The sequence below is a fragment of the Phalangium opilio genome, unplaced genomic scaffold, assembly GCF_054372755.1.
Source record: "Phalangium opilio isolate 3A_F unplaced genomic scaffold, DU_Popi_V2 ptg000483l_1, whole genome shotgun sequence".
NCBI classification, from domain to species: Eukaryota; Metazoa; Arthropoda; class Arachnida; order Opiliones; family Phalangiidae; genus Phalangium; species Phalangium opilio.
In genome coordinates this window covers 847,083-871,717 of record NW_028324236.1, presented here as the reverse complement: position 1 = coordinate 871,717, position 24,635 = coordinate 847,083, and the positions used below count along the sequence as shown (strand labels likewise).

The window sequence follows — 24,635 nt, the reverse complement described above, 5'->3', positions numbered from 1 at the left end:
GAGTGAAAATAGTGTACTTTTTAAATACACCTATATAACACCTAACATTTTCACATGAATAACAAAAACGGTGTTATATTGGTATTTTAAAGGTGACCATGAGTTGAGAATGTTTCAGTTACACACTTGGTCCGTTGGTGTAGGGGTATGATACTCACTTCGGGTGTGAGTGGTCCCGAGTTCAAATGGACGGACCCGTGATTTTGCAGAAGAAAATTATTGACTATTTTAATGCAACTAACTACAGGGTAGGCCTATGAGTTGAGCATGTTTTAGTTACCTTCATGGTCCGTTGGTCTAGGGTTTTGATACTCGCTTAGGGTGTTAATGGTCCCGGGGTCAAATCCCGGACGGACCCGAGTTTTTGCAGAAGTAATTTAGTGACTATTTAAATGCTACAAACAACAAGGTAGACCTATGAGTTGAGCATGTTTTAGTTACGCACTTGGTCCGTTGGTGTAGGGGTATGATACTCGCTTCGGGTGTGAGTGGTCCCGAGTTCAAATCCCGGACGGAACCGAGTTTTTGCAGAAGTATTTTTGTGACTATTTAAATGCAACCAACAACAAGGTAGAACTATGAGTCGAGCATGTTTAGTTACACACGTGGTCCGTTAATCTAGGGGTATGATACTCGTTTAGGGTGCGAGTGGTCCCGGGTTCAAATCCCGGACGGACCCGTGATTTTGCAGAAGAAAATTATTGACTATTTTAATACAACTAACTACAGGGTAGGCCTATGAGTTGAGCATGTTTTAGTTACCTTCATGGTCCATTGGTCTAGGGTTTTGATACTCGCTTAGGGTGTTAATGGTCCCGGGGTCAAATCCCGGACGGACCCGAGTTTTTGCAGAAGTAATTTAGTGACTATTAAAATGCAACAAACAACAAGGTAGACCTATGAGTTGAGCATGTTTTAGTTACGCACTTGGTCCGTTGGTGTAGGGGTATGATACTCGCTTCGGGTGTGAGTGCTCCCGAGTTCAAATCCCGGACGGACCCGAGTTTTTGCAGAAGTTATTTTGTGACTGTTTAAATGCAACTAACAACAAGGTAGACCTATGAGTAGAGCATGTTTTAGTTACACACGTGGTCCGTTGGTCTAGGGGTATGATACTCGCTTAGGGTGCGAGTGGTCCCGGGTTCAAATTCCGGACGGACCCGAGATTTTGCAGAAGAAAATTATTGACTATTTTAATGCAACTAACTACAGGGTAGGCCTATGAGTTGAGCATGTTTTAGTTACCTTCATGGTCCGTTGGTCTAGGGTTTTGATACTCGCTTAGGGTGTGAGTGGCCCCGAGTTCAAATCCCGGACGGACCCGAGTTTTTGCAGAAGTAATTTACTGACTATTTAAATGCAACTAACAACAAGGTGCACCTATGAGTTGAGCATGTTTTAGTTACACACTTGGTCCGTTGGTCTAGGGGTATGATATTCGCTTAGGGTGCGAGTGGTCCCGAGTTCAAATCACGGGCGGACCCAAGTTCTTGCAGAACTAATTTAGTGATTATTTAAATGCAACTAGTTAAATTGTAGGCCTACGTGTTGAGCATGTTTCAGTTTCATACTTCGTCCGTTGGACTAGGGGTAAAATACCCGCTTAGGATGTTACTGGTACCGGGGTCAAATCCCGGATGGAACCTTGTTTTTGCAGAAGTAATTTAGTGACTATTTAAATGCAACTAACAACATGGTGGACCTATGATTTGAGCATGTTTTAGTTACACACTTGGTCCGTTGGTCTAGGGGTATGATATTCGCTTAGGGTGCGAGTGGTCCCGAGTTCAAATCCCGGACGGACCCGAGTTTTTGCAGAAGTAATTTTGCGACTGTTTAAATGCAAGTTACAACAAGGTAGACCTATGAGTTGAGCATGTTTTATTTACACACGTGGTCCGTTGGTCTAGGGGTATGATACTCGCTTAGGGTGCGAGTGGTCCCGGGTTCAAATTCCGGACGGACCCGAGATTTTGCAGAAGAAAATTATTGACTATTTTAATGCAACTAACTACAGGGTAGGCCTATGAGTTGAGCATGTTTTAGTTACCTTCATGGTCCGTTGGTCTAGGGTTTTGATACTCGCTTAGGGTGTGAGTGGCCCCGAGTTCAAATCCCGGACGGACCCGAGTTTTTGCAGAAGTAATTTACTGACTATTTAAATGCAACTAACAACAAGGTGCACCTATGAGTTGAGCCTGTTTTAGTTACACACTTGGTCCGTTGGTCTAGGGGTATGATATTCGCTTAGGGTGCGAGTGGTCCCGAGTTCAAATCACGGGCGGACCCAAGTTCTTGCAGAACTAATTTAGTGATTATTTAAATGCAACTAGTTAAATTGTAGGCCTACGTGTTGAGCATGTTTCAGTTTCATACTTCGTCCGTTGGACTAGGGGTAAAATACCCGCTTAGGGTGTTACTGGTACCGGGGTCAAATCCCCGACGGACACGAGTTTTTGCAGAAGTAATTTAGTGACTATTAAAATGCAACAAACAACAAGGTAGACCTATGAGTTGGGCATGTTTTAGTTACGCACTTGGTCCGTTGGTGTAGGGGTATTATACTCGCTTCGGGTGTGAGTGCTCCCGAGTTCAAATCCCGGACGGACCCGAGTTTTTGCAGAAGTAATTTTGTGACTGTTTAAATGCAACTTACATCAAGGTAGACCTATGAGTTGAGCATGTTTAAGTTACACACGTGGTCCGTTGGTCTAGGGGTATGATACTCGCTTAGGGTGCGAGTGGTCCCGGGTTAAAATCCCGGACGGACCCGAGTTTTTGCAGAAGTAATTTAGTGACTATTAAAATGCAACAAACAACAAGGTAGACCTATGAGTTGGGCATGTTTTAGTTACGCACTTGGTCCGTTGGTGTAGGGGTATTATACTCGCTTCGGGTGTGAGTGCTCCCGAGTTCAAATCCCGGACGGACCCGAGTTTTTGCAGAAGTAATTTTGTGACTGTTTAAATGCAACTTACATCAAGGTAGACCTATGAGTTGAGCATGTTTTAGTTACACACGTGGTCCGTTGGTGTAGGGGTATTATACTCGCTTCGGATGTGAGTGCTCCCGAGTTCAAATCCCGGACGGACCCGAGTTTTTCAGAAGTAATTTTGTGACTGTTTAAATGCAACTAACAACAAGGTAGACCTAGGAGTTGAGCATGTTTTAGTTACACACTTGGTCCGTTGGTCTAGGGGTATGATATTCGCTTAGGGTGCGAGTGGTCCCGAGTTCAAATCCCGGGCGGACCCGAGTTCTTGCAGAACTAATTTAGTGATTATTTAAATGGAACTAGTTAAATTGTAGGCCTACGTGTTGAGCATGTTTCAGTTTCATACTTCGTCCGTTGGACTAGGGGTAAAATACCCGCTTAGGGTGTTACTGGAACCGGGGTCAAATCCCGGACGGACACGTGTTTTTGCAGAAGTAATTTAGTGACTATTTAAATGCAACAAACAACAAGGTAGACCTATGAGTTGAGCATGTTTTAGTTACGCACTTGGTCCGTTAGTGTAGGGGTATGATACTCTCTTCGGGTGTGAGTTCTCCCGAGTTCAAATCCCGGACGGACCCGAGTTTTTGCAGAAGTAATTTTGCGACTGTTTAAATGCAAGTTACAACAAGGTAGACCTATGAGTTGAGCATGTTTTATTTACACACGAGGTCCGTTGGTCTAGGGGTATGATACTCGCTTAGGGTGCGAGTGGTCCCGGGTTCAAATCCCGGACGGACCCGAGTTTTTGCAGAAGTAATTTAGTGACTATTTAAATGCAACAAACAAGAAGGTAGACCTATGAGTTGAGCATGTTTTAGTTACGCACTTGGTCCGTTGGTGTAGGGGTATTATACTCGCTTCGGGTGTGAGTGCTCCCGAGTTCAAATCCCGGACGGACCCGAGTTTTTTCAGAAGTAATTTTGTGACTGTTTAAATGCAACTTACATCAAGGTAGACCTATGAGTTGAGCATGTTTTAGTTACACACGTGGTCCGTTGGTGTAGGGGTATTATACTCGCTTCGGATGTGAGTGCTCCCGAGTTCAAATCCCGGACGGACCCGAGTTTTTCAGAAGTAATTTTGTGACTGTTTAAATGCAACTAACAACAAGGTAGACCTAGGAGTTGAGCATGTTTTAGTTACACACTTGGTCCGTTGGTCTAGGGGTATGATATTCGCTTAGGGTGCGAGTGGTCCCGAGTTCAAATCCCGGGCGGACCCGAGTTCTTGCAGAACTAATTTAGTGATTATTTAAATGGAACTAGTTAAATTGTAGGCCTACGTGTTGAGCATGTTTCAGTTTCATACTTCGTCCGTTGGACTAGGGGTAAAATACCCGCTTAGGGTGTTACTGGAACCGGGGTCAAATCCCGGACGGACACGTGTTTTTGCAGAAGTAATTTAGTGACTATTTAAATGCAACAAACAACAAGGTAGACCTATGAGTTGAGCATGTTTTAGTTACGCACTTGGTCCGTTAGTGTAGGGGTATGATACTCTCTTCGGGTGTGAGTTCTCCCGAGTTCAAATCCCGGACGGACCCGAGTTTTTGCAGAAGTAATTTTGCGACTGTTTAAATGCAAGTTACAACAAGGTAGACCTATGAGTTGAGCATGTTTTATTTACACACGAGGTCCGTTGGTCTAGGGGTATGATACTCGCTTAGGGTGCGAGTGGTCCCGGGTTCAAATCCCGGACGGACCCGAGTTTTTGCAGAAGTAATTTAGTGACTATTTAAATGCAACAAACAAGAAGGTAGACCTATGAGTTGAGCATGTTTTAGTTACGCACTTGGTCCGTTGGTGTAGGGGTATTATACTCGCTTCGGGTGTGAGTGCTCCCGAGTTCAAATCCCGGACGGACCCGAGTTTTTTCAGAAGTAATTTTGTGACTGTTTAAATGCAACTAACAACAAAAAAGACCTATGAGTTGAGCATGTTTTATTTACACACGAGGTCCGTTGGTCTAGGGGTATGATACTCGCTTAGGGTGCGAGTGGTCCCGGGTTCAAATCCCGGACGGACCCGAGTTTTTGCAGAAGTAATTTAGTGACTATTTAAATGCAACAAACAAGAAGGTAGACCTATGAGTTGAGCATGTTTTAGTTACGCACTTGGTCCGTTGGTGTAGGGGTATTATACTCGCTTCGGGTGTGAGTGCTCCCGAGTTCAAATCCCGGACGGACCCGAGTTTTTTCAGAAGTAATTTTGTGACTGTTTAAATGCAACTTACATCAAGGTAGACCTATGAGTTGAGCATGTTTTAGTTACACACGTGGTCCGTTGGTGTAGGGGTATTATACTCGCTTCGGATGTGAGTGCTCCCGAGTTCAAATCCCGGACGGACCCGAGTTTTTCAGAAGTAATTTTGTGACTGTTTAAATGCAACTAACAACAAGGTAGACCTAGGAGTTGAGCATGTTTTAGTTACACACTTGGTCCGTTGGTCTAGGGGTATGATATTCGCTTAGGGTGCGAGTGGTCCCGAGTTCAAATCCCGGGCGGACCCGAGTTCTTGCAGAACTAATTTAGTGATTATTTAAATGGAACTAGTTAAATTGTAGGCCTACGTGTTGAGCATGTTTCAGTTTCATACTTCGTCCGTTGGACTAGGGGTAAAATACCCGCTTAGGGTGTTACTGGAACCGGGGTCAAATCCCGGACGGACACGTGTTTTTGCAGAAGTAATTTAGTGACTATTTAAATGCAACAAACAACAAGGTAGACCTATGAGTTGAGCATGTTTTAGTTACGCACTTGGTCCGTTAGTGTAGGGGTATGATACTCTCTTCGGGTGTGAGTTCTCCCGAGTTCAAATCCCGGACGGACCCGAGTTTTTGCAGAAGTAATTTTGCGACTGTTTAAATGCAAGTTACAACAAGGTAGACCTATGAGTTGAGCATGTTTTATTTACACACGAGGTCCGTTGGTCTAGGGGTATGATACTCGCTTAGGGTGCGAGTGGTCCCGGGTTCAAATCCCGGACGGACCCGAGTTTTTGCAGAAGTAATTTAGTGACTATTTAAATGCAACAAACAAGAAGGTAGACCTATGAGTTGAGCATGTTTTAGTTACGCACTTGGTCCGTTGGTGTAGGGGTATTATACTCGCTTCGGGTGTGAGTGCTCCCGAGTTCAAATCCCGGACGGACCCGAGTTTTTTCAGAAGTAATTTTGTGACTGTTTAAATGCAACTAACAACAAAAAAGACCTATGAGTTGAGCATGTTTTAGTTACACACGTGGTCCGTTGGTCTAGGGGTATGATACTCGCTTAGGGTGTGAGTGGTCCCGGGTTAAAATCCCGGACGGACCCGAGTTTTTGCAGAAGTAATTTAGTGACTATTTTAATGCAACAAACAACAAGGTAGACCTATGAGTTGAGCATGTTTTAGTTACGCACTTGGTCCGTTGGTGTAGGGGTATTATACTCGCTTCGGGTGCGAGTGGTCCCGGGTTCAAATCCCGGACGGACCCGAGATTTTGCAGAACTAATTTAGTGATTATTTAAATGCAACTAGTAAAATTGTAGGCCTACGTGTTGAGCATGTTTCAGTTTCATACTTCGTCCGTTGGACTAGGGGTAAAATACCCGCTTAGGATGTTACTGGTACCGGGGTCAAATCCCGGACGGACCCGAGTTTTTGCAGAAGTAATTTAGTGACTATTTAAATGCAACTAACAACATGGTGGACCTATGATTTGAGCATGTTTTAGTTACACACTTGGTCCGTTGGTCTAGGGGTATGATATTCGCTTAGGGTGCGAGTGGTCCCGAGTTCAAATCCCGGACGGACCCGAGTTTTTGCAGAAGTAATTTTGCGACTGTTTAAATGCAAGTTACAACAAGGTAGACCTATGAGTTGAGCATGTTTTATTTACACACGTGGTCCGTTGGTCTAGGGGTATGATACTCGCTTAGGGTGCGAGTGGTCCCGGGTTCAAATCCCGGACGGACCCGAGTTTTTGCAGAAGTAATTTAGTGACTATTTAAATGCAACAAGAACAAGGTAGACCTATGAGTTGAGCATGTTTTAGTTACGCACTTGGTCCGTTGGTGTAGGGGTATTATACTCGCTTCGGGTGTGAGTGCTCCCGAGTTCAAATCCCGGAAGGACCCGAGTTTTTGCAGAAGTAATTTTGTGACTGTTTAAATGCAACTAACAACAAGGTAGACCTATGAGTTGAGCATGTTTTAGTTACACACTTGGTCCGTTGGTCTAGGGGTATGATATTCGCTTAGGGTGCGAGTGGTCCCGAGTTCAAATCCCGGGCGGACCCGAGTTCTTGCAGAACTAATTTAGTGATTATTTAAATGCAACTAGTTAAATTGTAGGCCTACGTGTTGAGCATGTTTCAGTTTCATACTTCGTCCGTTGGACTAGGGGTAAAATACCCGCTTAGGGTGTTACTGGAACCGGGGTCAAATCCCGGACGGACCCGAGTTTTTGCAGAAGTAATTTTGTGGCTGTTTAAATGCAACTAACAACAAGGTAGACCTATGAGTTGAGCATGTTTTAGTTAAACACGTGGTCCGTTGGTCTAGGGGTATTATACTCGCTTAGGGTGCGAGTGGTCCCGGGTTCAAATCCCGGAAGGACCCGAGATTTTGCAGAACTAATTTAGTGATTATTTAAATGCAACTAGTAAAATTGTAGGCCTACGTGTTGAGCATGTTTCAGTTTCATACTTCGTCCGTTGGACTAGGGGTAAAATACCCGCTTAGGATGTTACTGGTACCGGGGTCAAATCCCGGACGGACCCGAGTTTTTGCACAAGTGATTTAGTGACTATTTAAATGCAACTAACAACAAGGTGGATCTATGATTTGAGCATGTTTTAGTTACACACTTGGTCCGTTGGTCTAGGGGTATGATATTCGCTTAGGGTGCGAGTGGTCCCGAGTTCAAATCCCGGGCGGACCCGAGTTCTTGCTGAACTAATTTAGTGATTATTTAAATGCAACTAGTTAAATTGTAGGCCTACGTGTTGAGCATGTTTCAGTTTCATACTTCGTCCGTTGGACTAGGGGTAAAATACCCGCTTAGGGTGTTACTGGTACCGGGGTCAAATCCCGGACGGACACGAGTTTTTGCAGAAGTAATTTACTGACTATTTAAATGCAACTAACAACAAGGTGGATCTATGATTTGAGCATGTTTTAGTTACACACTTGGTCCGTTGGTCTAGGGGTATGATATTCGCTTAGGGTGCGAGTGGTCCCGAGTTCAAATCCCGGGCGGACCCGAGTTCTTGCTGAACTAATTTAGTGATTATTTAAATGCAACTAGTTAAATTGTAGGCCTACGTGTTGAGCATGTTTCAGTTTCATACTTCGTCCGTTGGACTAGGGGTAAAATACCCGCTTAGGGTGTTACTGGTACCGGGGTCAAATCCCGGACGGACACGAGTTTTTGCAGAAGTAATTTAGTGACTATTTAAATGCAACAAACAACAAGGTAGACCTATGAGTTGAGCATGTTTTAGTTACGCACTTGGTCCGTTGGTGTAGGGGTATTATACTCGTTTCGGGTGTGAGTGCTCCCGAGTTCAAATCCCGGACGGACCCGAGTTTTTGCAGAAGTAATTTTGTGATTGTTTAAATGCAAGTTACAACAAGGTAGACCTATGAGTTGAGCATGTTTTATTTAAACACGTGGTCCGTTGGTCTAGGGGTATGATACTCGCTTAGGGTGCGAGTGGTCCCGGATTAAAATCCCGGACGGACCCGAGTTTTTGCAGAAGTAATTTAGTGACTATTTAAATGCAACAAACAACAAGGTAGACCTATGAGTTGAGCATGTTTTAGTTACGCACTTGGTCCGTTGGTGTAGGGGTATTATACTCGCTTCGGGTGTGAGTGCTCCCGAGTTCAAATCCCGAACGGACCCGAGTTTTTGCAGAAGTAATTTTGTGACTGTTTAAATGCAACTAACAACATGGTAGACCTATGAGTTGAGCATGTTTTAGTCACACACTTGGTCCGTTGGTCTAGGGGTATGATATTCGCTTCGGGAGTGAGTGGTCCCGAGTTCAAATCCCGGGCGGACCCGAGTTTTTGCAGAAGTATTTTTGTGACTATGTAAATGCAACTAACAACAAGGTAGACCTATGAGTTGAGCATGTTTTAGTTACACACGTGGTCCGTTGGTCTAGGGGTATGATACTCGCTTAGGGTGCGAGTGGTCCCGGATTAAAATCCCGGACGGACCCGAGTTTTTGCAGAAGTAATTTAGTGACTATTTAAATGCAACAAACAACAAGGTAGACCTATGAGTTGAGCATGTTTTAGTTACGCACTTGGTCCGTTGGTGTAAGGGTATTATACTCGCTTCGGGTGTGAGTGCTCCCGAGTTCAAATCCCGGACGGACCCGAGTTTTTGCAGAAGTAATTTTGTGACTGTTTAAATGCAAGTTACAACAAGGTAGACCTATGAGTTGAGCATGTTTTATTTAAACACGTGGTCCGTTGGTCTAGGGGTATGATACTCGCTTAGGGTGCGAGTGGTCCCGGGTTCAAATCTCGGACGGACCCGAGTTTTTGCAGAAGTAATTTAGTGATTATTTAAATGCAACTAGTTAAATTGTAGGGCTGCGTGTTGAGCATGTTTCAGTTTCATAATTCGTCCGTTGGACTAGGGGTAAAATACCCGCTTAGGGTGTTAATGGTCCCGGGGTCAAATCCCGGACGGACCCGAGTTTTTGCAGAAGTAATTTAGTGACTATTTAAATGCAACTAACAACATGGTGGACCTATGATTTGAGCATGTTTTAGTTACACACTTGGTCCGTTGGTCTAGGGGTATGATATTCGCTTAGGGTGCGAGTGGTCCCGAGTTCAAATCCCGGACGGACCCGAGTTTTTGCAGAAGTAATTTTGCGACTGTTTAAATGCAAGTTAAAACAAGGTAGACCTATGAGTTGAGCATGTTTTATTTACACACGTGGTCCGTTGGTCTAGGGGTATGATACTCGCTTAGGGTGCGAGTGGTCCCGGGTTCAAATCCCGGACGGACCCGAGTTTTTGCAGAAGTAATTTAGTGACTATTTAAATGCAACAAGAACAAGGTAGACCTATGAGTTGAGCATGTTTTAGTTACGCACTTGGTCCGTTGGTGTAGGGGTATTATACTCGCTTCGGGTGTGAGTGCTCCCGAGTTCAAATCCCGGAAGGACCCGAGTTTTTGCAGAAGTAATTTTGTGACTGTTTAAATGCAACTAACAACAAGGTAGACCTATGAGTTGAGCATGTTTTAGTTACACACTTGGTCCGTTGGTCTAGGGGTATGATATTCGCTTAGGGTGCGAGTGGTCCCGAGTTCAAATCCCGGGCGGACCCGAGTTCTTGCAGAACTAATTTAGTGATTATTTAAATGCAACTAGTTAAATTGTAGGCCTACGTGTTGAGCATGTTTCAGTTTCATACTTCGTCCGTTGGACTAGGGGTAAAATACCCGCTTAGGGTGTTACTGGAACCGGGGTCAAATCCCGGACGGACCCGAGTTTTTGCAGAAGTAATTTTGTGGCTGTTTAAATGCAACTAACAACAAGGTAGACCTATGAGTTGAGCATGTTTTAGTTAAACACGTGGTCCGTTGGTCTAGGGGTATTATACTCGCTTAGGGTGCGAGTGGTCCCGGGTTCAAATCCCGGAAGGACCCGAGATTTTGCAGAACTAATTTAGTGATTATTTAAATGCAACTAGTAAAATTGTAGGCCTACGTGTTGAGCATGTTTCAGTTTCATACTTCGTCCGTTGGACTAGGGGTAAAATACCCGCTTAGGATGTTACTGGTACCGGGGTCAAATCCCGGACGGACCCGAGTTTTTGCACAAGTGATTTAGTGACTATTTAAATGCAACTAACAACAAGGTGGATCTATGATTTGAGCATGTTTTAGTTACACACTTGGTCCGTTGGTCTAGGGGTATGATATTCGCTTAGGGTGCGAGTGGTCCCGAGTTCAAATCCCGGGCGGACCCGAGTTCTTGCTGAACTAATTTAGTGATTATTTAAATGCAACTAGTTAAATTGTAGGCCTACGTGTTGAGCATGTTTCAGTTTCATACTTCGTCCGTTGGACTAGGGGTAAAATACCCGCTTAGGGTGTTACTGGTACCGGGGTCAAATCCCGGACGGACACGAGTTTTTGCAGAAGTAATTTACTGACTATTTAAATGCAACTAACAACAAGGTGGATCTATGATTTGAGCATGTTTTAGTTACACACTTGGTCCGTTGGTCTAGGGGTATGATATTCGCTTAGGGTGCGAGTGGTCCCGAGTTCAAATCCCGGGCGGACCCGAGTTCTTGCTGAACTAATTTAGTGATTATTTAAATGCAACTAGTTAAATTGTAGGCCTACGTGTTGAGCATGTTTCAGTTTCATACTTCGTCCGTTGGACTAGGGGTAAAATACCCGCTTAGGGTGTTACTGGTACCGGGGTCAAATCCCGGACGGACACGAGTTTTTGCAGAAGTAATTTAGTGACTATTTAAATGCAACAAACAACAAGGTAGACCTATGAGTTGAGCATGTTTTAGTTACGCACTTGGTCCGTTGGTGTAGGGGTATTATACTCGTTTCGGGTGTGAGTGCTCCCGAGTTCAAATCCCGGACGGACCCGAGTTTTTGCAGAAGTAATTTTGTGACTGTTTAAATGCAAGTTACAACAAGGTAGACCTATGAGTTGAGCATGTTTTATTTAAACACGTGGTCCGTTGGTCTAGGGGTATGATACTCGCTTAGGGTGCGAGTGGTCCCGGATTAAAATCCCGGACGGACCCGAGTTTTTGCAGAAGTAATTTAGTGACTATTTAAATGCAACAAACAACAAGGTAGACCTATGAGTTGAGCATGTTTTAGTTACGCACTTGGTCCGTTGGTGTAGGGGTATTATACTCGCTTCGGGTGTGAGTGCTCCCGAGTTCAAATCCCGAACGGACCCGAGTTTTTGCAGAAGTAATTTTGTGACTGTTTAAATGCAACTAACAACATGGTAGACCTATGAGTTGAGCATGTTTTAGTCACACACTTGGTCCGTTGGTCTAGGGGTATGATATTCGCTTCGGGAGTGAGTGGTCCCGAGTTCAAATCCCGGGCGGACCCGAGTTTTTGCAGAAGTATTTTTGTGACTATGTAAATGCAACTAACAACAAGGTAGACCTATGAGTTGAGCATGTTTTAGTTACACACGTGGTCCGTTGGTCTAGGGGTATGATACTCGCTTAGGGTGCGAGTGGTCCCGGATTAAAATCCCGGACGGACCCGAGTTTTTGCAGAAGTAATTTAGTGACTATTTAAATGCAACAAACAACAAGGTAGACCTATGAGTTGAGCATGTTTTAGTTACGCACTTGGTCCGTTGGTGTAAGGGTATTATACTCGCTTCGGGTGTGAGTGCTCCCGAGTTCAAATCCCGGACGGACCCGAGTTTTTGCAGAAGTAATTTTGTGACTGTTTAAATGCAAGTTACAACAAGGTAGACCTATGAGTTGAGCATGTTTTATTTAAACACGTGGTCCGTTGGTCTAGGGGTATGATACTCGCTTAGGGTGCGAGTGGTCCCGGGTTCAAATCTCGGACGGACCCGAGTTTTTGCAGAAGTAATTTAGTGATTATTTAAATGCAACTAGTTAAATTGTAGGGCTGCGTGTTGAGCATGTTTCAGTTTCATAATTCGTCCGTTGGACTAGGGGTAAAATACCCGCTTAGGGTGTTAATGGTCCCGGGGTCAAATCCCGGACGGACCCGAGTTTTTGCAGAAGTAATTTAGTGACTATTTAAATGCAACAAACAACAAGGTAGACCTATGAGTTCAGCATGTTTTAGTTACGCACTTGGTCCGTTGGTGTAGGGGTATGATACTCGCTTCGGGAGTGAGTGGTCCCGAGTTCAAATCCCGGACGGACCCGAGTTTTTGCAGAAGTATTTTTGTGAATATTTAAATGCAACTAACTACAAGGTAGACCTATGAGTTGAGCATGTTTTAGTTACACACGTGGTCCGTTGGTCTAGGGGTATTATACTCGCTTAGGGTGCGAGTGGTCCCGGGTTCAAATCCCGGACGGATCCAAGATTTTGCAGAAGAAAATTATTGACATTTTAATGCAACTAACTACAGGGTAGGCCTATGAGTTGAGCATGTTTTAGTTACCTTTATGGTCCGTTGGTCTAGGGTTTTGATACTCGCTTAGGGTGTGAGTGGCACCGAGTTCAAATCCCGGACAGATCTGTGTTTTTGCAGAAGTAATAAAGTGACTATTTAAATGCAACTAACAACAAGGTGGACCTATGAGTTGAGCATGTTTTAGTTACACAGTTGGTCCGTTGATCTAGGGGTATGATATTCGCTTAGAGTGCGAGTGGTCCCAAGTTCAAATCCCGGACGGACCCGAGTTTTTGCAGAACTAATTTAGTGATTATTTAAATGCAACTAGTTAAATTGTAGGGCTGCGTGTTGAGCATGTTTCAGTTTCATAATTCGTCCGTTGGACTAGGGGTAAAATACCCGCTTAGGGTGTTAATGGTCCCGGGGTCAAATCCCGGACGGACCCGAGTTTTTGCAGAAGTAATTTAGTGACTATTTAAATGCAACTAACAACAAGGTAGACCTATGAGTTGAGCATGTTTTAGTTACACACGTGGTCCGTTGGTCTAGGGGTATGATACTCGCTTAGGGTGCGAGTGGTCCCGGATTAAAATCCCGGACGGACCCGAGTTTTTGCAGAAGTAATTTAGTGACTATTTAAATGCAACAAACAACAAGGTAGACCTATGAGTTGAGCATGTTTTAGTTACGCACTTGGTCCGTTGGTGTAGGGGTATTATACTCGCTTCGGGTGTGAGTGCTCCCGAGTTCAAATCCCGAACGAACCCGAGTTTTTGCAGAAGTAATTTTGTGACTGTTTAAATGCAACTAACAACATGGTAGACCTATGAGTTGAGCATGTTTTAGTTACGCACTTGGTCCGTTGGTGTAGGGGTATGATACTCGCTTCGGTAGTGAGTGGTCCCGAGTTCAAATCCCGGACGGACCCGAGTTTTTGCAGAAGTATTTTTGTGACTATTTAAATGCAACTAACAACAAGGTAGACCTATGAGTTGAGCATGTTTTAGTTACGCACTTGGTCCGTTGGTGTAGGGGTATGATACTCGCTTAGGGTGCGAGTGGTCCCGGGTTAAAATCCCGGACGGACCCGAGTTTTTGCAGAAGTAATTTTGTGACTATTTAAATGCAACTAACAACTAGGTAGGCCAATGAGTTGAGCATGTTTTAGTTACACACGTGGTCCGTTGGTCTAGGGGTATTATACTCGTTTAGGGTGCGAGTGGTCCCGGGTTCAAATCCCGGACGGATCCAAGATTTTGCTGAAGAAAATTATTGACATTTTAATGCAACTAACTACAGGGTAGGCCTATGAGTTGAGTATGTTTTAGTTACCTTCATGGTCCGTTGGTCTAGGGTTTTGATACTCGCTTAGGGTGTGAGTGGCACCGAGTTCAAATCCCGGACGGACCCGAGTTTTTGCAGAAGTAATAAAGTGACTATTTAAATGCAACTAACAACAAGGTTTACCTATGAGTTGAGCATGTTTTAGTTACACAGTTGGTCCGTTGATCTAGGGGTATGATATTCGCTTAGAGTGCGAGTGGTCCCAAGTTCAAATCCCGGACGGACCCGAGTTTTTGCAGAACTAATTTAGTGATTATTTAAATGCAACTAGTTAAATTGTAGGGCTGCGTGTTGAGCATGTTTCAGTTTCATAATTCGTCCGTTGGACTAGGGGTAAAATACCCGCTTAGGGTGTTAATGGTCCCGGGGTCAAATCCCGGACGGACCCGAGTTTTTGCAGAAGTAATTTAGTGACTATTTAAATGCAACAAACAAAAAGGTAGACCTATGAGTTGAGCATGTTTTAGTTACACACGTGGTCCGTTGGTCTAGGGGTATGATACTCGCTTAGGGTGCGAGTGGTCCCGGATTAAAATCCCGGACGGACCCGAGTTTTTGCAGAAGTAATTTAGTGACTATTTAAATGCAACAAACAACAAGGTAGACCTATGAGTTGAGCATGTTTTAGTTACGCACTTGGTCCGTTGGTGTAGGGGTATTATACTCGCTTCGGGTGTGAGTGCTCCCGAGTTCAAATCCCGAACGGACCCGAGTTTTTGCAGAAGTAATTTTGTGACTGTTTAAATGCAACTAACAACATGGTAGACCTATGAGTTGAGCATGTTTTAGTCACACACTTGGTCCGTTGGTCTAGGGGTATGATATTCGCTTCGGGAGTGAGTGGTCCCGAGTTCAAATCCCGGGCGGACCCGAGTTTTTGCAGAAGTATTTTTGTGACTATGTAAATGCAACTAACAACAAGGTAGACCTATGAGTTGAGCATGTTTTAGTTACACACGTGGTCCGTTGGTCTAGGGGTATGATACTCGCTTAGGGTGCGAGTGGTCCCGGGTTCAAATCCCGGACGGACCCGAGTTTTTGCAGAAGTAATTTAGTGACTATTTAAATGCAACAAAAAACAAGGTAGACCTATGAGTTGAGCATGTTTTAGTTACGCACTTGGTCCGTTGGTGTAGGGGTATGATACTCGCTTCGGTAGTGAGTGGTCCCGAGTTCAAATCCCGGACGGACCCGAGTTTTTGCAGAAGTAATTTAGTGACTATTTAAATGCAACAAACAACAAGGTAGACCTATGAGTTGAGCATGTTTTAGTTACGCACTTGGTCCGTTGGTGTAGGGGTATGATACTCGCTTAGGGTGCGAGTGGTCCCGGGTTAAAATCCCGGACGGACCCGAGTTTTTGCAGAAGTAATTTTGTGACTATTTAAATGCAACTAACAACTAGGTAGACCAATGAGTTGAGCATGTTTTAGTTACACACGTGGTCCGTTGGTCTAGGGGTATTATACTCGTTTAGGGTGCGAGTGGTCCCGGGTTCAAATCCCGGACGGATCCAAGATTTTGCTGAAGAAAATTATTGACATTTTAATGCAACTAACTACAGGGTAGGCCTATGAGTTGAGTATGTTTCAGTAACACACGTGGTCCGTTGGTCTAGGGGTATGATACTCTCTTAGGGTGCGAGTGGTCCCGGGTTCAAATCCCGGACGGATCCAAGATTTTGCAGAAGAAAATTATTGACATTTTAATGCAACTAACTACAGGGTAGGCCTATGAGTTGAGCATGTTTTAGTTACACACTTGGTCCGTTGGTCTAGGGGTAAAATACCCGCTTAGGGTGTTACTGATACCGGTTTCAAATCCCAGACGGACAAGAGTTTTTGCAGAAGTAATTTAGTGACTATTTAAATGCAACTAACAACAAGGTAGACCTATGAGTTGAGCATGTTTCAGTTACACACGTGGTCCGTTGGTCTAGGGGTATGATACCCGCTTAGGGTGCGAGTGGTCCCGGGGTCAAATCCCGGACGGACCCGAGTTTTTGCAGAAGTAATTTAGTGACTATTTAAATGCAACAAACAACAAGGTAGACCTATGAGTTGAGCATGTTTTAGTTACCCACTTGGTCCGTTGGTGTAGGGGTATGATACTCGCTTCGGGAGTGAGTGGTCCCGAGTTCAAATCCCGGACGGACCCGAGTTTTTGCAGAAGTATTTTTGTGACTATTTAAATGCAACTAACAACAAGGTAGACCTATGAGTTGAGCATGTTTTAGTTACACACGTGGTCCGTTGGTCTAGGGGTATGATACTCGCTTAGGGTGCGAGTGGTCCCGGGTTAAAATCCCGGACGGACCCGAGTTTTTGCAGAAGTAATTTAGTGACTATTTAAATGCAACAAACAACAAGGTAGACCTATGAGTTGAGCATGTTTTAGTTACACACTTGGTCCGTTGGTCTAGGGGTAAAATACCCGCTTAGGGTGTTACTGGTACCGGTTTCAAATCCCAGACGGACCCGAGTTTTTGCAGAAGTAATATAGTGACTATTTAAATGCAACTAACAACAAGGTAGACCTATGAGTTGAGAATGTTTTAGTTACACACTTGGTCCGTTGGTCTAGGGTTTTGATACTCGCTTAGGGTGTGAGTGGCCCCGAGTTCAAATCCCGGACGGACCCGAAATTTTGCCGAAGTAATTGTGTGACTGTTTAAATGCAACTAACAACAAGGTAGACCTATGAGTGGGAGCATGTTTTAGTTACACACGTGGTCCGTTTTTCTAGGGGTATTATACTCGCTTCGGGTGTGAGTGGTCCCGAGTTCAAATCCCGGACGGACCCGAGTTTTTGCAGAAGTAATTTAGTGACTATTTAAATGCAACAAACAACAAGGTAGACCTATGAGTTGAGCATGTTTTAGTTACACACTTGGTCCGTTGGTCTAGGGGTAAAATACCCGCTTAGGGTGTTACTGGTACCGGTTTCAAATCCCAGACGGACCCGAGTTTTTGCAGAAGTAATTTAGTGACTATTTAAATGCAACTAACAACAAGGTAGACCTATGAGTTGAGCATGTTTCAGTTACACACGTGGTCCGTTGGTCTAGGGGTATGATACCCGCTTAGGGTGCGAGTGGTCCCGGGTTCAAATCCCGGACGGACCCGAGATTTTGCAGAAGAAAATTATTGACTATTTTAATGCAACTAACTACAGGGTAGGCCTATGAGTTCAGCATGTTTTAGTTACCTTCATGGTCCGTTGGTCTAGGGTTTTGATACTCGCTTAGGGTGTGAGTGGCCCCGAGTTCAAATCTCGGACGGATACGAGTTTTTGCAGAAGTAATTTAGTGACTATTTAAATGCAACAAACAACAAGGTAGACCTATGAGTTGAGCATGTTTTAGTTACGAACTTGGTCCGTTGGTGTAGGGGTATGATACTCGCTTCGGGAGTGAGTGGACCCGAGTTCAAATCCCGGACGGACCCGAGTTTTTGCAGAAGTATTTTTGTGACTATTTAAATGCAACTAACAACAAGGTAGACCTATGAGTTGAGCATGTTTTAGTTACACACGTGGTCCGTTGGTCTAGGGGTATTATACTCGCTTAGGGTGCGAGTGGTCCCGGGTTCAAATCCCGGACAGATCCAAGATTTTGCAGAAGAAAATTATTGACATTTTAATGCAACTAACTACAGGGTAGGCCTATGAGTTGAGCATGTTTTAGTTACCTTCATGGTCCGTTGGTCTACGGTTTTGATACTCGCTTAGGGTGTGAGTGGCACCGAGTTCAAATCCCGGACGGATCCGAGTTTTTGCAGAAGTAATAAAGTGACTATTTAAATGCAACTAACAACAAGGTGGACCTATGAGTTGAGCATGTTTTAGTTACACAGTTGGTCCATTGATCTAGGGGTATGATATTCGCTTAGAGTGCGAGTGGTCCCAAGTTCAAATCCCGGACGGACCCGAGTTTTTGCAGAACTAATTTAGTGATAATTTAAATGCAACTAGTTAAATTGTAGGGCTGCGTGTTGAGCATGTTTCAGTTTCATAATTCGTCCGTTGGACTAGGGGTAAAATACCCGCTTAGGGTGTTAATGGTCCCGGGGTCAAATCCCGGACGGACCCGAGTTTTTGCAGAAGTAATTTAGTGACTATTTAAATGCAACAAACAACAAGGTAGACCTATGAGTTGAGCATGTTTTAGTTACGCACTTGGTCCGTTGGTGTAGGGGTATAATACTCGCTTAGGGTGCGAGTGGTCCCGGGTTCAAATCCCGGACGGACCCGAGTTTTTGCAGAAGTAATTTAGTGACTATTTAAATGCAACAAAAAACAAGGTAGACCTATGAGTTGAGCATGTTTTAGTTACGCACTTGGTCCGTTGGTGTAGGGGTATGATACTCGCTTCGGTAGTGAGTGGTCCCGAGTTCAAATCCCGGACGGACCCGAGTTTTTGCAGAAGTAATTTAGTGACTATTTAAATGCAACAAACAACAAGGTAGACCTATGAGTTGAGCATGTTTTAGTTACGCACTTGGTCCGTTGGTGTAGGGGTATGATACTCGCTTAGGGTGCGAGTGGTCCCGGGTTAAAATCCCGGACGGACCCGAGTTTTTGCAGAAGTAATTTTGTGACTATTTAAATGCAACTAACAACTAGGTAGACCAATGAGTTGAGCATGTTTTAGTTACACACGTGGTCCGTTGGTCTAGGGGTATTATACTCGTTTAGGGTGCGAGTGGTCCCGGGTTCAAATCCCGGACGGATCCAAGATTTTGCTGAAGAAAATTATTGACATTTTAATGCAACTAACTACAGGGTAGGCCTATGAGTTGAGTATGTTTCAGTTACACACGTGGTCCGTTGGTCTAGGGGTATGATACTCTCTTAGGGTGCGAGTGGTCCCGGGTTCAAATCCCGGACGGATCCAAGATTTTGCAGAAGAAAATTATTGACATTTTAATGCAACTAACTACAGGGTAGGCCTATGAGTTGAGCATGTTTTAGTTACACACTTGGTCCGTTGGTCTAGGGGTAAAATACCCGCTTAGGGTGTTACTGATACCGGTTTCAAATCCCAGACGGACCCGAGTTTTTGCAGAAGTAATTTAGTGACTATTTAAATGCAACTAACAACAAGGTAGACCTATGAGTTGAGCATGTTTCAGTTACACACGTGGTCCGTTGGTCTAGGGGTATGATACCCGCTTAGGGTGCGAGTGGTCCCGGGGTCAAATCCCGGACGGACCCGAGTTTTTGCAGAAGTAATTTAGTGACTATTTAAATGCAACAAACAACAAGGTAGACCTATGAGTTGAGCATGTTTTAGTTACGCACTTGGTCCGTTGGTGTAGGGGTATGATACTCGCTTCGGGAGTGAGTGGTCCCGAGTTCAAATCCCGGACGGACCCGAGTTTTTGCAGAAGTATTTTTGTGACTATTTAAATGCAACTAACAACAAGGTAGACCTATGAGTTGAGCATGTTTTAGTTACACACGTGGTCCGTTGGTCTAGGGGTATGATACTCGCTTAGGGTGCGAGTGGTCCCGGGTTAAAATCCCGGACGGACCCGAGTTTTTGCAGAAGTAATTTAGTGACTATTTAAATGCAACAAACAACAAGGTAGACCTATGAGTTGAGCATGTTTTAGTTACACACTTGGTCCGTTGGTCTAGGGGTAAAATACCCGCTTAGGGTGTTACTGGTACCGGTTTCAAATCCCAGACGGACCCGAGTTTTTGCAGAAGTAATATAGTGACTATTTAAATGCAACTAACAACAAGGTAGACCTATGAGTTGAGAATGTTTTAGTTACACACTTGGTCCGTTGGTCTAGGGTTTTGATACTCGCTTAGGGTGTGAGTGGCCCCGAGTTCAAATCCCGGACGGACCCGAAATTTTGCCGAAGTAATTGTGTGACTGTTTAAATGCAACTAACAACAAGGTAGACCTATGAGTGGGAGCATGTTTTAGTTACACACGTGGTCCGTTTTTCTAGGGGTATTATACTCGCTTCGGGTGTGAGTGGTCCCGAGTTCAAATCCCGGACGGACCCGAGTTTTTGCAGAAGTAATTTAGTGACTATTTAAATGGAACAAACAACAAGGTAGACCTATGAGTTGAGCATGTTTTAGTTACGCACTTGGTCCGTTGGTGTAGGGGTATGATACTCGCTTCGGGAGTGAGTGGTCCCGAGTTCAAATCCCGGACGGACCCGAGTTTTTGCAGAAGTATTTTTGTGACTATTTAAATGCAACTAACAACAAGGTAGACCTATGAGTTGAGCATGTTTTAGTTACACACGTGGTCCGTTGGTCTAGGGGTATGATACTCGCTTAGGGTGCGAGTGGTCCCGGGTTAAAATCCCGGACGGACCCGAGTTTTTGCAGAAGTAATTTAGTGACTATTTAAATGCAACAAACAAGAAGGTAGACCTATGAGTTGAGCATGTTTTAGTTACACACTTGGTCCGTTGGTCTAGGGGTAAAATACCCGCTTAGGGTGTTACTGGTACCGGTTTCAAATCCCAGACGGACCCGAGTTTTTGCAGAAGTAATTTAGTGACTATTTAAATGCAACTAACAACAAGGTAGACCTATGAGTTGAGCATGTTTCAGTTACACACGTGGTCCGTTGGTCTAGGGGTATGATACCCGCTTAGGGTGCGAGTGGTCCCGGGTTCAAATCCCGGACGGACCCGAGATTTTGCAGAAGAAAATTATTGACTATTTTAATGCAACTAACTACAGGGTAGGCCTATGAGTTGAGCATGTTTTAGTTACCTTCATGGTCCGTTGGTCTAGGGTTTTGATACTCGCTTAGGGTGTGAGTGGCACCGAGTTCAAATCCCGGACGGATCCGAGTTTTTGCAGAAGTAATAAAGTGACTATTTAAATGCAACTAACAACAAGGTGGACCTATGAGTTGAGCATGTTTTAGTTGCACAGTTGGTCCATTGATCTAGGGGTATGATATTCGCTTAGAGTGCGAGTGGTCCCAAGTTCAAATCCCGGACGGACCCGAGTTTTTGCAGAACTAATTTAGTGATAATTTAAATGCAACTAGTTAAATTGTAGGGCTGCGTGTTGAGCATGTTTCAGTTTCATAATTCGTCCGTTGGACTAGGGGTAAAATACCCGCTTAGGGTGTTAATGGTCCCGGGGTCAAATCCCGGACGGACCCGAGTTTTTGCAGAAGTAATTTAGTGACTATTTAAATGCAACAAACAACAAGGTAGACCTATGAGTTGAGCATGTTTTAGTTACGCACTTGGTCCGTTGGTGTAGGGGTATGATACTCGCTTCGTGAGTGAGTGGTCCCGAGTTCAAATCCCGGACGGACCCGAGTTTTTGCAGAAGTATTTTTGTGACTATTTAAATTTCTAGCAGTTTGAACTACGTTCAAAAGCAAGGACACTTGCCAAAAAGGGTTCGTCGACGACAAGTATCCGAATCGTCCCGACAGCTTGGAAAATCTTAGTTTGCGGGAATTTGGTCAGTTTTACGATTATGCGATGCGCTCTGAGGGTGTCGAGAAAAATGCGAATGTAATCCAGTTGAAAAACAATCTGGGTTTCATGAGAAAGAGAATTAAGCCGTACATAATAGAGCACTTTGCCAAAGAAGAAAAGGAAGGACCAACAGAGTTTGGATAGTTTTCCCGTGAAAGGTTTAAATAACGATGATCAAGTAACATGCTTTTCAAATAGCGTTTTGCAACTACTGTTATTAGTGCCCGAATTAAGAGAATTGGTCAAATCTTACAACGGATCATTCGTAGGAAAACCAGTTTTACGTTGCCTCCATGACACGATAAACGACATCGAGAGTTCTGAAGGAAGTTTCAGTCGTAAAGGGTTGGAACTGAGAATGGCTGTTGGAAATCATTTTACGCAAAACGATCAACAAGACGCCAGTGAATTTTTGATGGTGCTCTTGACGACACTAAGTCAAGAAATGGAAGCCAATTACTCTAAGGCTCTAAAAGATCTTTTTTGGTCAAAGTCGCGAAACTTTACCAAATGCCCTAAATGTCAAGTTGAACAAAATTCGGAAAATATTGTTGAAAGCAACATTTTCAATCTTCCACTAGAAAACCGAGATAAAATTGATTGGAAATCTCTAGAAAAAAGAATGAGATTGACAGAGATGCCATGCGTATTTTGTAACAACCCAAAAATACAAGAGCGTGATGTATTGATATCCAGCGGGAAGTACGTATTTTTGTGTCTTCTCCGTGGCGATTACAAAGATGGTCGTCCAATTAAGATTTCGACCAAAATATCAAGTTTTGAAAATCAAAATGTCACTTTGAGCAAGATGCTGTTTAAAACTAAAGGGGTGATTATTCATAAAGGTCAATCGTTGGCCGAGGGACATTATGTGAACTTTGTGAGAAAAGACAACACCTGGTACGAGGTCAGTGATGCAATGATCAGAAAAAGGGAGAGATTCGTCAGTAACTTGACAGACGTCACTGTTCTGCTCTTGGAAAGAGTCCAGACACATTAAAGGATCTAACGTGATTGAAGAATCCATATCAAATTTACCCCGGGTAAAGCTTAAAATTTCAATATTCGTACAAGAAAGGAGCATCATATCTGTCAAAGATATACTAATAGTTTCATATTCCCTTTAAAGTAATTTATGATTATGTAAAATTGTTAATTCTCGAGCAAGTTAAGGGTTTACAATGGTTCGAGATAAATTTTGATGTTGCCCAGACTATAATAACCGTGAATGGAAGAGGAAGGAGGATTGTAGGGCCATGCTATTGTTACGAAAAAAGGCGATGATTCTTGAATTAATTTTCAAATTTTCTTGTGAAGGGTTTTGTCTTGCCCCAATGGTATTTCATGTAAAAACAAGCTAAAAACGTAGCCCCTGTTGGTAATGCTATGTGATTAAATTTAATTCTTTAATAAGCTGGTGATACTATTGAGACAAACTCATATTATTAGTTAACATTGAACAGATTTTTGGAACTGAGATTTAGACACTCGTACCCAAATTTTAAATAAATACTGATTAAAATTAATATATTCGAAGAGTTCTCTAAATATCAGTTTCGCAACTACCATTTTTCTCTTTTAAGCGCGCTATATTTTTTTTTACATTAAGACGCTTATAATTTTTTTGCATTAACAATTTCAAACCGTTCCAAAAAAAGTCCACGAGATTTTATAAACTAAATCAATTTAATCTAATATTATACTGTTTTCATTTTAACCCATGTAGCGAAGATTTTGTGCTTAAATATTATTTATTAATATAACCTTTTCTTTGTATAACTTATCAATAATGTGTACCCGACCCAATCGAATACCACTTAAAAAAATTATTTAAAAGTATCTAATAGCCATATGAACTTATTAATTTGTCCCACTAACTAATATCCTACTATTGTTGGAGAATTTGTTTTTATATAGTTTGAGAATTATTTCCCCAATTGCGGTTACCTATATATATATATATATATATATATATATATATATATATATATATATATATTACATTACCCTTGTAAATGAAATAACTAAAACATTTTTTTACAATTAATATTCCAGGAAGTTTTGCATATTTTCTATGTGTTTCTCACCAGCTGGAGTAGTCTGAGTGACGGGTGCCATTGATTAAAACCAACAGGGGCAGAATTTGCAAAGCCTTTTGGAATAATTTTTTTTCTTTAAAATTTTATAACCTTTTCATTGTCCCTTTGGTAACCCACGCGCAAAACAATAATTGTCATGTTCTAGCAGCACTGTTTCCAAACTTAAAGCTAAGAGTTGCCTGACAAAATTTAAAAAAATTGACCCTCAAAATCTCATATTTAAATGAACATATAATAGCCAGTAAATGGTAAAGTTTTCTTTCGCATCCTGCCCCCCCGCCCCTTTACATAACTAATATAACGAAGAACAAAATTATTTCGACATAAATGCTACAAGCAGTGCATATTTTCAACTTTGAAACATGCAATTTAAAGACTATTTTCGTACAACTACATGCGTATCGTACCAACACGTGCCAACTGCTAAGCTTCAACAGAGAGATAATTCATCATAGTTATTACTAGTATAATAAAAGATTAAAACCTCACAGCTAGAAAATATGATGATCATCATCATTATAAAAAACAATACAAGACTTCGATGAAAGAAGAAGATGAAGACTTCGTGAAAATGACGGGAAAGCAATTTGAGTTTGACTGGACGTTGAT

At 43.1% G+C, this 24,635-nt stretch overlaps 27 non-coding genes across 27 annotated transcripts; all 27 read left to right on the top strand.

The window, feature by feature from the left end:
• Positions 1 to 607: 607 nt before the first annotated feature.
• TRNAP-AGG (transfer RNA proline (anticodon AGG)) lies at positions 608 to 679 on the top strand. The gene has a single exon. It is a non-coding gene; the product is annotated as a tRNA-Pro (tRNA).
• A 411-nt stretch (positions 680 to 1,090) lies between these two features.
• TRNAP-AGG (transfer RNA proline (anticodon AGG)) lies at positions 1,091 to 1,162 on the top strand. The gene has a single exon. It is a non-coding gene; the product is annotated as a tRNA-Pro (tRNA).
• A 572-nt stretch (positions 1,163 to 1,734) lies between these two features.
• On the top strand, positions 1,735 to 1,806 carry TRNAP-AGG (transfer RNA proline (anticodon AGG)). Its single transcript has one exon. It is a non-coding gene; the product is annotated as a tRNA-Pro (tRNA).
• Positions 1,807 to 1,895: 89 nt separating this feature from the next.
• TRNAP-AGG (transfer RNA proline (anticodon AGG)) lies at positions 1,896 to 1,967 on the top strand. The gene has a single exon. It is a non-coding gene; the product is annotated as a tRNA-Pro (tRNA).
• Positions 1,968 to 2,700: 733 nt separating this feature from the next.
• TRNAP-AGG (transfer RNA proline (anticodon AGG)) lies at positions 2,701 to 2,772 on the top strand. Its single transcript has one exon. It is a non-coding gene; the product is annotated as a tRNA-Pro (tRNA).
• An 893-nt stretch (positions 2,773 to 3,665) lies between these two features.
• TRNAP-AGG (transfer RNA proline (anticodon AGG)) lies at positions 3,666 to 3,737 on the top strand. The gene has a single exon. It is a non-coding gene; the product is annotated as a tRNA-Pro (tRNA).
• Positions 3,738 to 4,630: 893 nt separating this feature from the next.
• On the top strand, positions 4,631 to 4,702 carry TRNAP-AGG (transfer RNA proline (anticodon AGG)). The gene has a single exon. It is a non-coding gene; the product is annotated as a tRNA-Pro (tRNA).
• Positions 4,703 to 4,952: 250 nt separating this feature from the next.
• Positions 4,953 to 5,024, top strand: TRNAP-AGG (transfer RNA proline (anticodon AGG)). Its single transcript has one exon. It is a non-coding gene; the product is annotated as a tRNA-Pro (tRNA).
• An 893-nt stretch (positions 5,025 to 5,917) lies between these two features.
• TRNAP-AGG (transfer RNA proline (anticodon AGG)) lies at positions 5,918 to 5,989 on the top strand. Its single transcript has one exon. It is a non-coding gene; the product is annotated as a tRNA-Pro (tRNA).
• Positions 5,990 to 6,239: 250 nt separating this feature from the next.
• Positions 6,240 to 6,311, top strand: TRNAP-AGG (transfer RNA proline (anticodon AGG)). Its single transcript has one exon. It is a non-coding gene; the product is annotated as a tRNA-Pro (tRNA).
• An 89-nt stretch (positions 6,312 to 6,400) lies between these two features.
• On the top strand, positions 6,401 to 6,472 carry TRNAP-CGG (transfer RNA proline (anticodon CGG)). Its single transcript has one exon. It is a non-coding gene; the product is annotated as a tRNA-Pro (tRNA).
• Positions 6,473 to 6,722: 250 nt separating this feature from the next.
• Positions 6,723 to 6,794, top strand: TRNAP-AGG (transfer RNA proline (anticodon AGG)). The gene has a single exon. It is a non-coding gene; the product is annotated as a tRNA-Pro (tRNA).
• Positions 6,795 to 6,883: 89 nt separating this feature from the next.
• On the top strand, positions 6,884 to 6,955 carry TRNAP-AGG (transfer RNA proline (anticodon AGG)). Its single transcript has one exon. It is a non-coding gene; the product is annotated as a tRNA-Pro (tRNA).
• A 2,503-nt stretch (positions 6,956 to 9,458) lies between these two features.
• On the top strand, positions 9,459 to 9,530 carry TRNAP-AGG (transfer RNA proline (anticodon AGG)). Its single transcript has one exon. It is a non-coding gene; the product is annotated as a tRNA-Pro (tRNA).
• A 250-nt stretch (positions 9,531 to 9,780) lies between these two features.
• TRNAP-AGG (transfer RNA proline (anticodon AGG)) lies at positions 9,781 to 9,852 on the top strand. Its single transcript has one exon. It is a non-coding gene; the product is annotated as a tRNA-Pro (tRNA).
• An 89-nt stretch (positions 9,853 to 9,941) lies between these two features.
• On the top strand, positions 9,942 to 10,013 carry TRNAP-AGG (transfer RNA proline (anticodon AGG)). Its single transcript has one exon. It is a non-coding gene; the product is annotated as a tRNA-Pro (tRNA).
• A 2,503-nt stretch (positions 10,014 to 12,516) lies between these two features.
• On the top strand, positions 12,517 to 12,588 carry TRNAP-AGG (transfer RNA proline (anticodon AGG)). The gene has a single exon. It is a non-coding gene; the product is annotated as a tRNA-Pro (tRNA).
• A 411-nt stretch (positions 12,589 to 12,999) lies between these two features.
• On the top strand, positions 13,000 to 13,071 carry TRNAP-AGG (transfer RNA proline (anticodon AGG)). The gene has a single exon. It is a non-coding gene; the product is annotated as a tRNA-Pro (tRNA).
• Positions 13,072 to 15,412: 2,341 nt separating this feature from the next.
• On the top strand, positions 15,413 to 15,484 carry TRNAP-AGG (transfer RNA proline (anticodon AGG)). Its single transcript has one exon. It is a non-coding gene; the product is annotated as a tRNA-Pro (tRNA).
• A 571-nt stretch (positions 15,485 to 16,055) lies between these two features.
• Positions 16,056 to 16,127, top strand: TRNAP-AGG (transfer RNA proline (anticodon AGG)). The gene has a single exon. It is a non-coding gene; the product is annotated as a tRNA-Pro (tRNA).
• Positions 16,128 to 16,698: 571 nt separating this feature from the next.
• On the top strand, positions 16,699 to 16,770 carry TRNAP-AGG (transfer RNA proline (anticodon AGG)). Its single transcript has one exon. It is a non-coding gene; the product is annotated as a tRNA-Pro (tRNA).
• Positions 16,771 to 17,504: 734 nt separating this feature from the next.
• On the top strand, positions 17,505 to 17,576 carry TRNAP-AGG (transfer RNA proline (anticodon AGG)). The gene has a single exon. It is a non-coding gene; the product is annotated as a tRNA-Pro (tRNA).
• A 1,054-nt stretch (positions 17,577 to 18,630) lies between these two features.
• TRNAP-AGG (transfer RNA proline (anticodon AGG)) lies at positions 18,631 to 18,702 on the top strand. Its single transcript has one exon. It is a non-coding gene; the product is annotated as a tRNA-Pro (tRNA).
• Positions 18,703 to 19,273: 571 nt separating this feature from the next.
• TRNAP-AGG (transfer RNA proline (anticodon AGG)) lies at positions 19,274 to 19,345 on the top strand. Its single transcript has one exon. It is a non-coding gene; the product is annotated as a tRNA-Pro (tRNA).
• Positions 19,346 to 19,916: 571 nt separating this feature from the next.
• TRNAP-AGG (transfer RNA proline (anticodon AGG)) lies at positions 19,917 to 19,988 on the top strand. Its single transcript has one exon. It is a non-coding gene; the product is annotated as a tRNA-Pro (tRNA).
• Positions 19,989 to 20,722: 734 nt separating this feature from the next.
• TRNAP-AGG (transfer RNA proline (anticodon AGG)) lies at positions 20,723 to 20,794 on the top strand. Its single transcript has one exon. It is a non-coding gene; the product is annotated as a tRNA-Pro (tRNA).
• A 250-nt stretch (positions 20,795 to 21,044) lies between these two features.
• On the top strand, positions 21,045 to 21,116 carry TRNAP-AGG (transfer RNA proline (anticodon AGG)). Its single transcript has one exon. It is a non-coding gene; the product is annotated as a tRNA-Pro (tRNA).
• Positions 21,117 to 24,635: the final 3,519 nt, after the last annotated feature.